At 52.3% G+C, this 11,236-nt stretch overlaps 1 non-coding gene across 1 annotated transcript; it reads left to right on the top strand.

Moving 5' to 3' along the window:
- Nucleotides 1–2,970: 2,970 nt before the first annotated feature.
- Nucleotides 2,971–3,112, top strand: LOC116886781. Its single transcript, XR_004386175.1, has one exon. It is a non-coding gene; the product is annotated as a U4 spliceosomal RNA (small nuclear RNA).
- The last annotated feature ends 8,124 nt before the right edge of the window (nucleotides 3,113–11,236 follow it).

Genomic DNA, 11,236 nt, shown 5'->3' with positions numbered 1-11,236 from the left:
GAGGGCTTATCTGTTCACAGACCCTGAGGCTGGGCCATGCTAGCATCTGTGTTTGGGAAACCTGAACCCAGCATTAGTGTCTCCTAAGGGCAGAGGCCAAGAGCTCAGACCTTTCGGAGCATCTGCCAGCGCTTCCAGTGTTAGCAGGCTTCTAGGCTGCCCTTTGCCTATGGCTTTTCATCCTCTGTGGCTTTGGCAAGCCCTGGTTTTAAGAACTCATCCTACTGGTGAGGGACTTTAGGAAGATGGCAGGCATGTGAGGATGGCTATATTCTGATAGCTGGAAGGGCTGGTAGACTCAGGAGAGGTGGTGAAGGAAGCTTTAGGATTTGTCAGGAGCAGTATGTAACAGACCTGCTGTGAGCTGCCAGGCCGGGTCCTGACTTCGAGCGTCTTTTGTAGAATTGGGCTCCAGGCCTTGTGTTACTTCCCCTGTTAGTCAGGAGAGGCTTTGGACAGTGGTGAGTGTGACTGTGAAGCCACAGGGCCAGTGGAGACCAGGCAGTTGGGCACGCAGGTGGCTCTCGTCAGGTGTCACTGGGGAAAAGCAAAAGTATGTGTTACTCAGAAGCGGAGTCCTGCTCTGGGAGGCTCCACCTAGTTCAGGGTTTTCTTAAGTGTCCTCGGCCGCTCCCAGTTAAGTCAGGGCAGTCACACCGTATTAGCCAACCACACACCGGCTTTCCTAAACACGGGGCCCGTTTGCTGCAGGTTGATGAGGGTCGACATCGCCGTTGGATGTAGTGCGGCCTCGTGTAGAGAAGAGCTAGGTCCTGTTACTCCACTGGGGCAAGTGGACGTCATTGTCCCTGGGCCTCACCAGGTCAGCACCGTTGGTTGGTCCTCAGTTTGCTCCTCAGGCTGCATAGCCAGCCCATGGATTTTGGAGAGAAGGTGCCTTGTGGCTTTGCACACTCGGCCTGCCCTGTGTGCGGAGATGGTGTGGGTAAGGTCAGAGGCAAGCCTCAGGAAGTTTCTAGAGGGGACTGAATTCTTTCGAGTGATCGCTGATGTCTGTTTATGTCCTGATTTGTTTAGGCCTGGCCGTGTCAGGCCATTGGCTGCCGTTACCCAGACCTCAGACATCAATGGTCTGTCAGTGTCTTGGTCCATGTCTTGGTCCTGACTCAGCTTGTGTCCCTTAGAGATCAGCTGTCTGGCTCCTTATGGCGTGAGTTCAGACTCTGGGCCATCCCCACTGCATATTTCTTATATTTCTCCTTGGGACCTCCCTGTCCCCGCATGTCTACCTATAGAGTGGGGGCTTGGCAGTGGCTTCTGTCCAGATGCTGTACCAGTCAGGCCCCCCTCACATCATGTGGTGGTGCACTCGCCTGTTAGCCTTCTTCCTTCCCGAGAACTTGGAGCTGAGCATGCTGTGGCCTGGCCAGCTGGGACTCCTACCCCAGCCCTCCAGCGGTTCTCTCTGCCCAGCTCGCTGTGAATGGTGTTCTACCTTTGTGTATGTTCACCTTTCGGTACCTGCGGCCATTAGTGGCACGGACCTATCCCGCTCAGCTGTCGGGACTTCGTGAACCCCAGGACAGCTGCACTTCCTAGTTTGGGACTGTCTTTTTCTCAAGACAGTGGGGGTGCAGGCAGCACCAAGCACTTGGCCTGTAATGGGATGCTGGGTGGAACAGCTGGGTGTGCAGCACCCCTTGCGCTGCTCCCCGCCTTTGTCCTGACGGGGAAGTGTCCTGTGTAACCCTCACCTGGTCCACCTCCCCAAGCCACCATCTCCCATTGGCTGTGGAAGACCAAGTCTGGTTCTGGGGGAGAGTGGATGAGCTCCCCGGAGAAACTGTAAATGGGGTGGGAGTAGGGCACGGTTTAGAACTCTGTGAGACGCTGGCGGTCGCAGCCCCCGGCCCACATGGCCCAGCTCCCAAGAAGGGTTTAATGCTGGGGTAGTGACACTGAAGGAACCTGCCGGGTGCTTCTCTGTGGCTGGATCCTCCGTTTGCACGGAGACCACGAAGCGACAAGATGTGCTCTTCCAACCTGTTTCTAGTGCTCGAAAGCCTGTTGGGAGAGTGGGGTTTGTCTGGAGCACGCCCTCCCACCCCCCCACCCCCCCCAGCTCTGGACAGAGGGTGGCTCTTAGAAGCTCTCTCAGGTCAGCTCTGCTTTGCCCAAGGGTCAGGGAAGGACCCTGGAACTGTAGCTGCTGTTTGCCTGGTGCCTGACGTCACCTGTGTCTCTCGCCAGGACGTGTGTGGTTCTCCCTTCAGTTCTCAGTAAACCTGTTTTTGAAGCCTTGTTGTTGGTTTGTTTCTCTGATGTTCTTAAGATGAAGATGGGATTCCCAGCATGCGTGGCTGGGGCTGTGTGTCTCACACACACACGCACACACACACACACACACACACACACACACACACACACACACACACACACACACATATATACACTACATATACATACACACATACACATACCATACACACATATACACACATACATATACACATATACACACATACATATACACATATACACACACATACATACCACACACACTACACACACATATACACATATATACACACACACACCACACACACCACAACACATATATACACACACATACCACACACCGCAAACACAAACACACCACACATACCACAACACACACACATACGTACACCACACACCACACACACACGTATACACACATACATGTACATACACACATACACACACCATACACATATACACACCACACACACACCACACACACCCCTAACATGTTATATGTATGTTTGCTTGTACGTGTGCATCATATACATATACATATTCCCAGTGCCTGGAGAATTCAAAAGATGTCAGATTCCCTGGCACTGGAGTTCCAGATGCACCCAAATTCAGGTCCTTTGCAAGAGCTGCCATACTCTTAGCTGCAGAGCTAATCTCTCCATTCCTTGTATGATCCAAAGAGAACCTTCAGCTTTTCCCAGTGTGGATGAGAGCTTTGCGCAGTTGCAGTATCGTAGCCAATGAAGTTTATCCAAGGCACGATTATTGCTAATTGAAAACTTTTTCCAAATGTTGAGGAGACTCCTTAGTGCCCAAGAAAGTGTTGGCTTGTGTCCTTGTCCCCATCCAGCACTCCCGAGAGACAATGACAATGTGTTGGAGGGCAATTATGCAGCTATAGGACAGAAATGGGTGTGCTTTCTGCCAGGTGTCCACAGCAAATGTGGCAGATTTGAGAACTCGGATGTCTATCTGGGGGTCTCAGTGAAGCCCAGAGGGCCCCAGTCCAGCTACGGTGAGGGCACAGGCAAGCGGGGCCAATGTGCATGAATCAGTCTTGCACCATGGGATGCTGGAAGAGGTACAGTATTATGTTTATGTAAAATGTAAGAACAGAAGAGCTATACTTGATCAATACACACATAAGCTTCTCGCTTTGCAAGCAGGAGACTCTTAAGTTCAGATCCCTGGCACTCAAGTGCCGGTAATGCCAGGACTGGGGAGGCAATAGCAGGGTCAGCCCCAGGGGCCTTCTGGTGAGTGAGTGAGCTCAACAAGATAAGTGACTTAAGTAATGCGGAAGGGTCAGGAAGGCGGCTCAGTGGATGGGGGGCTGGTGCAGTCAGAGACCTGGGTTCTGATTCCTGGAATCCATCTTAAAACCCAGATGCCATGGTTTGAGTCGAATCCCGGCATTGCATCTGATGGGAGGGGAAGATGGGAGAATCGGCCGGAAGCCCACATGTGCAGTGGAAAGGAAGAACCCACTCAGCCAAGGTGCCTGCCGTCTGGCCGTCTGACCCTTTAACCACGTGTCAGTTGTGACACATACAAAGTAGTCTTCAAAATCTTTTTTTTTTTAAAAAGTGGACAGCGGGCTGGAGAGATGGCTCAGCGGTTAAGAGCACTGACTGCCCTTCCAGAGGTCCTGAGTTCAATTCCCAGCAACCACATGGTGGCTCACAACCATCTGTAATGGGATACGACGCCCTCTTCTGGTGTGTCTGAAGAGAGCAGCAGTGTACTCTTATTAATAAAATAAATCCTTTTAAAAAAAAAAAGTGGGGAGCGATTGAAGAAGACAGTGTCAACCTCAGGCCTCCACAAACGTGTATAGCCATGCATGCATACATCACAGGGACACACACACACACACACACACACACACACAGAGATGCAGCGCATAAAACTTAAAAAGCATGCAGTTAACGCTGAGGCTTTGAGGCCGCCGTTGGGCTTCTGCCGTCCCCCAGGGCAGCCAGCGGTGCATTGGCCTCCTGTCAGATTGAGACACTGGGGTCCAGAGGGGGAAGGTGTGTCTGCTGATGGACTGATGTGTCTCCACACAGGTCTCTGGGACAGTTTCATTTTCACAGGGTGGGGGTGGCACCGGGCAGATGAGTACCTCTGAGGTGCAGCTCCAGGCCTGAAATACTTTAAAGCAAAATATCAGGGGGTCCCACTAGATTTTTCCCTTTCCTTTCTGAACTTGGGCTTTTTTTTTCGTCCCATGGGAGACAGCAGCCAGCCAGCCATGAGGGCAGGGTGGATGCTTTCTGGAGCTGAGATTACAGATGGGGCCTGGTGGAAGGGTCATGATCTGTCACCTGGCCCCGATGTAGCCTCCAGTCTCCGAGGCACTGTCTTGTCAAGCTGACCACCCAACCATTCCTTTTAAAGAGGTTGTGGTGTGACCTCTAGTGGGCACTCAGGGTTACTGCAGCCCACAATTCCTTCGTAAACGCTCTTCCAATAGGGAAGATCTCTGTCTTGTCCTGCTTCTCCTTGATGTGGAAAGGAAGGTACAACCTGTGGCTTAGCTGTCACCTCCTGCCCGGTAACTCGGTGTGTCTGTCTGCAGTCCTCCAAGCAGTGGGCTCCTGGAAGGGGCTCTGGCCAGGGGAGAGGCCCCCCTGCAGCCCCATCCTTGGTAGAGGAAACCCCTTTAACAATGCGGGGTGTGGATATAGGTAGAAGAGGAGGCAGAATCCCAGGGGATGGGTCATTTGCCCAAGGCCATAGAGCTAGAGACATTTAGAAATAGCCAAGCCAAGCCAGACATTTTTGGATAGTAAGATTATCTGCATGCTCGTGAGTACTTTTGTTTTAAAGACAGGGTTTTTTGTTTTTTGTTTTTGTTTTTCTGTGTAACAACCCCAACTGTCTTGGTACTCATTCTGTAGACCAGGCTAGTCTTGAACTCTCAGAGAGCCACCTGCCTCTGCCTTCCAAGTGCTAGGGCCCCCACATCCAGCCAGACTCCTTACTTTCTTGCTGCTGCCTTTCCAGTGCAGCATTGTGCAACCACTTCTGCCCTGCCAGAAATGGCTTTATTTACAGGCGGTGCTGGGGATTGAACCCAGGATCTTGCATATGCTGGGCAACTGTTTCGGCACTCATTGAGGTATTGTTCCCAGCGGCTGCGTGGGACACTGGGCTGAGGACCACTTAAGCCCCACAGTGGGGACAGAATGATGTCACCCTTCCAGATTGTGTAAACTGACCCACGGTTCACTCCTTTCCCGCTTCCAGAGTGTTCCGCCTGCGCACACAGTAGGGAGCTCAGTCCATTTCTCAACTTGTTTCCATACTGTCTCTTTCAAGTCTCTTTTCAAATGCTTCTTTTCACATACATCCCATACTCATCACACACACACACACACACACACACACACACTCACACGTACACACATCACTCACATCACACACATATACACACATCACACATATCATATACACATCACAAACATATACACACATCTCAGCACACACATATCACACATATATACACATCACGCACACATATCACAAGTACACATCACACTCACATACATCACACACATGTCACACACACATCACACACATCACGATCATATCATATATCACACACACATCACAAACACACACACGTCTCACACATCACAAGTATCACACATACCATACGTGACACACGCATCACACAAACACACCCATCACACATATCACACATACATGACACATGCATCACACAAGCACACACACACACCGCATATCATACATGACACTTACATCACACACATGCACACATCACGCACATATGCATATCATACATATCACACAAACACACAGCACACACAACACACACGTATCACACACATCATGCATTACACACACGCACACGCACACATGAGAGAGAGAGAGACTGAGTATCTCTAACTAGATGAGGCTGGCTTGAAGCCCCTGCTCCTGCTGCTTCAGGCTCTCAAGTGTTGGAATTACAAGCTGGCAGTACTGCAGCTGCACACCCTCCAAGAATCTCATAGTGGGGTTGGGGATTTAGCTCAGTGGTAGAGCGTTTGCCTAGCAAGCGCAAGGCCCTGGGTTCGGTCCCCAGCTCCGGGAAAAAAAAAAAAAAAAAAAGAATCTCATAGTACATTGCTGTTTTCTGTCTGCGTTTTATACTTCAAACTTGGGCTGCTCACATAGAGCCAGCCATCCATGGGGGTCATTTCCCTGTTGAGACTTTGTGTCTGCCCGTGCTGGGGCTCCCCCACCCCTCAGCACCTGTCAGACACACTCCTGCATGGCTGACTGGCTAGTGCTCGTCTCTCTCCTGCTCCTAGATCTTGGATTGTTTGCGATTGGGCGTCCTGTGAGTAGTTCTACACACCCTGGCATATCTTGTGTGTGGATGGGGTCTTTAGAGTACAGAGAGGCGCCGTGTGTGTGTGTGTGTGTGGGGGGGGGCGCCGCTGGGCCTTCAGAACCTGCCCGGGCTGGCGAGACGACTCACTGGGTAGGAGAACTGGCTGCTCTTGCAGAGGACTTGGGTTTTGTTTCCAGAGCTCATACGACAGCTCACAACCATCTTACAACTCCAGTCCCAGGGTCTCCGGAGCCCTCTTCTGGTATTGTGGGTGCTGTACAGATGTTCTGCACAAACCCAGCATGCAGGCAAACACGCGTACTCATAAATACAGGTAAGCACACGCAAACCCAACCCTGCTTAGGCTTGACAGTGGCTGCCCTGTCTTGCTTTCCCTCCTGCACAGGATGAAGAGTATGCTGGAAGCCCCTCATTGTCCCTGGGCACATCTACCCTAGCCATCCATCCTTACGGGCCACAGTGATGCCCACTCCTTAATGGCCAGGGTGGCCTCTTTCTGTCTGCATGCCGAGATGCTGGCCATGCACAACAAGATGTGCAAGGTCTCTGCACTGTCCCTGCAGAAAATGCCAGGGGAGAAACGTGGGAGGGAGAAAGGACACGAGCAGCCGTCTGGGGAGGGGACACCTGGGCTGGAGACTGGGGACGAGTCCATCTGGGCCAGTGGCTGGCCAGAGCTGGTTATTGCCCTGCCATTCTGCAGAGAATGTATCCAGTAACCTGGTCACAAACTCGGTCCCTCGGATGGGTCCCTGGCTGGACTTCCTGAGTGCTGAGAGCTCACTTACCTACTACAAGTCTCTGTCTCCCAGTGTCACCTGAAGTGACTGTGGAAAGAAATGCAGAAAGTACATGTGTCCGGCACTGCCAAACCCTGGCTTAGCTGGTATCATCTTGTCATCTGAAACTCACAGTTTGCCTTGCTCAGTCTGCTTAGTACGGCCTGTTCTGTGGACCCAAGTAGTGAAGCCTACGGGTGGCTGGTGACGGCAGGGCATTATGGGTGGAGGGCGCAGGTGGCTTAATAAAGGAAGCACATGGCACTGTGGAGCAGTAAAGAGCATCGTGTCAGGGAAGGAGGCTGAGTCGCAGAGTGGATAGAGTCTGTCAGTGTGCCTGTTTGGACAAGGACACACAGGCCCACATTAAGTACTGCCCCAGAGGCCGTGATAAAGACTGTGGCTCTCTGAGTGTCACAGAAGCCCCTGAAGGGACCGAGGATATACTTGGGCTGCCTTGCTAAGAATGGTCTACAGGGCGTTGAAACAGCTGCTGTGAGGGTTGAAGATGTGGGTTCCTGGGTGTCTAGGTACGGATGAGGAGCTAGGGAGGGTCAGAGGTGGGGCAGAGCTGAGAGAACAGTTGGGTGTTGGGTCGGACTCCATTTGCCTGTGCACCAGTGAGGCTGATGCAGCCGCTGCCTGGGGCCCACCGGTCTAAACTCTGTGGCTAAACTCTGGAGCCTGCTGCATGGAGCTGCTGGGTCACTCTGGACACCAGGTCGGGACAGCTGCTGCATACACTGGGATCCTGTGCTTCCTGGGCCATTTCCACTCAGGAAGTTACCACAGAGCTTCCCACACCCTGAGCCCGGTGGACCTCGTTTCTGTCCACGTCTGCAGCTCCTGGGCCTATGCTACCCTTCTGGAGCCAGCAGGGGACAGGGCTGCCTGAGAGGGATGGCTGTCCCACCATCACCGTGGAGCTTCTGTTCCCAGCATTCCATAGTTCCATTGGAAGTCCGGCTCCCACGGAGTACCATGGTTGTGGGGGACACAGACGGTGCACAGGCAAGTAGGTGGCTGCTTCCTCGCAGGGAGCCCTAGGACCATGGGGAAGCGGGCTGTCGGAGGCGTTTGGGGAGTAGCAAGCCATTAGAATCCGTGTGGGCCTTCTCCCTTTCCCGCTCTGATGTCAGTGAGGATGATGATGGTGACACCGTCTCCCACAGCACACTGGAGGGCAGAGTGAAGGAAGACCAGGCACAACCACTGAGGAAGAACTGGGGCGTGCCACCATTGGAGGCAGAGGGAAGGGATGGCCATGATACCGGCGAGCCCACAAGGAAAAGGTAACGGCTAAGTTGGTAGAGCACACAGAGTGTCTACCCCGGGGACGCTCACAATACCACCGTCGGGCAAGATGCTAAGAGCCCTGTAGCCAGGGAATCAGGGAATGAGATGTAACTGGCTCTAGTTGGAGGAACTGGGGTGACCTTGTCCTAGAACCCTCCAACATCCAGTCTGATAGACAGACCTGGGAAGTGTCCCCAGGAGGGAATATGTTCTTAGCATTTTAATTTCCTCTTTCTTTTGTGTGTGTGTGTGTGTGTGTGTGTGTGTGTGTGTGTGTGTGTGTGTGTGTTTTGTTGTTGAAGACATGTTTTTTCCGTGTAGCCTGGTCCACCTTGGACCATACCCTGTAGACCAGGCTGGCCTCCAACTCAAAGAGATCCACCTGCCTCTGCCTCTCTGAGTGCTGGGACTAAAGGCGTGTGCCACCCCTGCCTGCCTGATTTTTTTATTTTATATTTTTATTTCTTTTAAAGATTTATTTATGTGAGCACACTGTAGCTGTCTTCGGACACACCAGAAGAGGGCATCAGATCCCATCACAGATGGTTGTGAGCCACCATGGGGTTGCTGGGAATTGAACTCTGACCTCTAGAAGGGCAGCCAGTGCTCTTAACTGCTGAGTCATCTCTCCAGCCCCTTATTATTTTATTTTATTTTTGCGTTTTGAGTCAGGGTTACTCTGTAGTCTAGGCTGGCCTGGATGTCTTGACAATCCTTATGCTCTGAAATGGTTTCCGTGCTCAGCCAGAATGCATCTTTCCTGCAGCACGGACACCTCAGCTTCGGGCTTGCTGTGCTCCCCAGCACGGCCATGGTGGCAATTCTTAGTCTTTCTTTTTTTTTTTTTTTTTTTTTTTTTTTTTTTTTTTTTTCAAGGCCGAACCCAGGGCCTTGCGGTTGCTAGGCAAGCGCTCTACCACTGAGCTAAATCCCCAACCCCATTTTTTTTTTTTTTTTTTTTTTTTTTTTTGGGCTGGGGAATCGAACCCAGGACCTTGCGCTTCCTAGGCAAGCGCTCTACCACTGAGCTAAATCCCCAAAATTTGGAGCAGTTTTTTTTTTTTTTTTTTTTTTTTTTTTTTTTTGGGGCTGGGGACCGAACCCAGGGCCTTGCGGTTGCTAGGCAAGCGCTCTACCACTGAGCTAAATCCCCAACCCCAGTCTTTCTATTTATTGAGTTGTTCCTGTTGTTTATTAGTAGGGGTCCAGCACCCTGCCACAGCCACCACCCCTGTGTGCAGGGTGACTGGTGTGCCTGCCCCAGTCCACCAGGTCTCTGAGCTGTTGCTGTCCATGCACAGCTGCAACTGCATGAGGTCCAGGGACTGGGGAGGGGGTTCCCCTTGGTGGGTGTTGACTGTCAGCGGGGTGATGGGAAGAACTTGCCTCAATTTAGGATCCTCCAGGGGCAGACCCCAAGACAGGAATCCAAAGTAGTCACAGGGAGGTGACTTAGGAAACAGATGAGAAGGTCCACCCTAGGGATGTGCTCTGGAGTGTTGCCATGGCAGTGGGGAGGCAGGGGCGGGTATCCACATCCCCCTCCTCTGCTAAGGGCAGTCCCAGGATGAGGCAGAAAGAAGTCTGTTCCTTCACCAGCCCGTTTTTTGATTGACAGCTGTGTTCCCTTGGTAGTCAACTTTCACAGTTCTCTGTAAATTCGGAATTTAATCCCCTGCCTGAAGTGTGGCTGGATTTTCTCCCATGCTGAAGGCTGTTTCCGGAACTGCTAGGTGAGATGTGCGGGAGTACTCGCCTTCCACCATGTGGGTCCTGAGATCGAATTCACGTTGTCAGGCTTGGCAGCAGAAGCACTATCCTGCTAAGCCGTCTCACAGGGCCCCAAACACTAAGTCTGGTTTGACCAAAGTCTTGGATGGAAACCTTTCTTTTAAAGTTACAACTCATGCACGTCTGACGGGCGTGTGCGCGACGTTCAGGTTCTCCAAGTTGTTACTCTACTTGATAACGAGTGGCTTGGGGGATCCCGGGTGGTATCTGGGACCCACAGAAGGAATTTAGCCCATGGGGACCCCTTAGGCTCTGTCCCACTTCCCTCTGCCTCTTTTCAGGGGATCCGGACCGGGTTGTCCCACGCGCGCACAGACCCATCCACAGGAAATGGTGAGTGCCCTCCGGCTGGTCTTCAAGTTCACCCAGGCGATGAGAGGATAGGGAGCGCGAGACAAATGTCCTCTCTGTCCTACTGCTCCCATCAGTAACCAATCAGCTGTCAGCTCAGTGCACACCCAAATATGACAGCTTCTGATTGGCTGATCGAGGGCCAATCAGCCGGTCGAGCGGGAAGCTGTTGGGAAGCAGCGCAACCCTCCGGTCTTAGGGAGGACCTTGGACCTCGCCTGGCTCTGGTCCGACCTGGCTGGATAGCACATGCCCAGCACAGTGCATCATGACAGATCAGGTCATCCCAGAGTCTGCACAGGTGACCTCGGAGTTCACCTGTGAGTGCCCGGAGCCCCGAGGCTGCCAGGTCCAGCGGTAGCGCAGTGGCGACCTACACTTTCCATCCCTGGAA

The sequence above is a fragment of the Rattus rattus genome, chromosome 17 (genome assembly GCF_011064425.1).
Source record: "Rattus rattus isolate New Zealand chromosome 17, Rrattus_CSIRO_v1, whole genome shotgun sequence".
In the NCBI taxonomy this organism is placed as follows: Eukaryota; Metazoa; Chordata; class Mammalia; order Rodentia; family Muridae; genus Rattus; species Rattus rattus.
The sequence above is the reverse complement of the archived record's forward strand: the minus strand, read 5'-3'. Positions and strand labels throughout refer to the sequence as shown.